Raw genomic sequence first — 2469 nt, forward strand, 5'->3', positions numbered from 1 at the left:
TCAATTCGAATTCGAATTCGATTCGACACCAACAACTTCGATTGGAAATTTCGAATCGAATTACAAATGGTCTCGAACCAAATCGAGTTAACCGTTATTCGATTCGAATTCGATTCGTTCGGAGCACTGCTAAGTATGCATACAATTTCTACTGCAATAATTTTCCAGAATCTTGCTTAACGTGGTGCTAAATCGTACCTGTTGACGAAGACTTTTTTTCATTCAAAGTTCAGTAATGCTGATTTCTGATCGAAGATTTCACACTCAATCATTTTCTTTCAAACTCATTTCATGACTCCATTTCTTACGTATTAAGCATAGGGTGAAAAATGAGAAGACTGAGAAATCCTTCCATTCATAGTCACTCATCTGAAATGACTCAAAATTTCCCTCATTTTCATTCAAATCACAGAAAATTGATTTTAATTCACTATCATTCTCTATCATAATCGGCTACATGAGTGAGAGTGAATAGGTATGAAAGATATGCATGATTTTTTAGTAATTAACATATATTTATGTACATGATTATGATAATAATAGGAAACCGAAACAAAATTATATGTAGGTACATAAATTTTGTACTGTATCTGAAGACGCATGCTCAACGTACATATATCTTCATCCCAATATTTTGTATCAGGTTTGACCATATTATTCTTCAAACATTTTACAAAGACCATAAACCAGTATAATTTATAAACATGCACGTTCCTGTAAAAGTTTTAAGTGCTCAATCCGCAAAAGTTGACAAGGTGCCGATTCCGCACATATTTTTATTTCTAACAATTCTAAAATAACCAGATTCTCCACAGCTGGCGCCCCATGAATTTTTCACAATCCAGAAATCTTTCCCATTTTCGTTTCCATATCTACATACATACAATTAATAAAGCACATGGGTAATTACAGCGTACTCCGAGAAAAAATTGCACGCCGATTTGTACAGCTTACCCAACAACAATGGCATTATGGTTGACTCCTGTACTGCAGCTTGCTAACTCGAAAATGCCGCCTTTGCAACGCATCCGCATTCAGTGTAATAGCAAGCTGTTCAAATGGATAAAATATTTATGTATGAGCGGTTCTACTGACATTGTACTTTTTATTTTAATTAACAAAGCAAAATGCCATTAATAATTTTTGTTTAGCTTCGTTTATGTTTAAGATAATAAATTAAAGAGAAATATAAGAAATTATGCATCAAAGTACGTAGATTTAACTATACACTTACTTTACTTATGTAAGATATCTTGACCAAATATAGATATTTTACGTGACAAAGTACATTTGTCATTTGTTTATTTTAATTAGCCGAAATAAAATAAAATGAAAATTTGAGATTTTTTATTATTTTTTTTTTATTTAATTTAATTTTTAATGTCTTATTTTTAATGTCTTATTTTTTTCTTTTTATTTATTTTTATTTATTTATTTATTAGCTCACCCTTTGTAGCATGAGGGCTATTGAATTCCTCCTGTCCGTCTGTCTGTCCGTGCGTTCACGAGTTTTTTTGCATCAATTGATGCTAATTAATAAGTCCCAAAACCAGCTTAACCCAAATTAGTAGCCCAACTGGTATGCAATAATCTATGTCAAAATTGGCTAGCAATTTTTTCCGCTTATCTTCCACCATTAGGTGCATAATTCTATCAAAATTACAACTAGGTTGTCTATTTTTTATGGTACAAAACAATTGGGATAATGCTACTTCTAACTACTTCAGTAAGGAGCCGCTACGTGACCTTTTTGACCTAAAGTTTGACCTTTCAAATTTACCTAGGTACATGTATTATAGGTACATGTACATGTATTATAGGTACATGTATTGCGATAAAATTGACATGCTAATAAACTGTAAAACTTAATTTCTATAGAGGTCAAACTTTAGGTCAAAAAGGTCACGCAGCGGCTCCTTACTGAAGTTGGTTTTAGACAATCGCATGTAGATAAAAAATATCCAAACCCCGTATTTTTACGACGTCTGGTTGGCCCACAATGAAGGGATATGTGTAAAAGGTATTATGGGTCCCTCAGAGGTACCCTTGACTAGGAATGGGTTCGGATCGGATCGGATCGGATTTTGGGGTCTTCGGATCAAACCGACTCGGATTATGCCCGGTATCGGATTGATCCGAGGCGGATTGACCGACCAATCCGATCCGATTCGGATCAATCCGACGGATTTCGGATCGGATCGGATCGGATTACTAAACCGGTTATATAAAATCCAATACTGGCAATAATTACATACATCTGTAATACATATTGCTTTTGTCAGATCTAAAGAAATCGGGCTTTTCACCGCTTAAACTCATTTGCGTACGTACACCACCACCATCGTGTGAATATGCAGATAGTGCCGTATGCACTGGCCCATAATCCATTCTTTGTTTTGTAACAAAGGAGGAGGAACCCAGTAGGAGTAGGTTGACCCATACCTATTTTTCAAAATTGTCATATAGAGC

Source organism: Folsomia candida, unplaced genomic scaffold (genome assembly GCF_002217175.1).
Source record: "Folsomia candida strain VU population unplaced genomic scaffold, ASM221717v1 Fcan01_Sc036, whole genome shotgun sequence".
Classification (NCBI taxonomy): domain Eukaryota; kingdom Metazoa; phylum Arthropoda; class Collembola; order Entomobryomorpha; family Isotomidae; genus Folsomia; species Folsomia candida.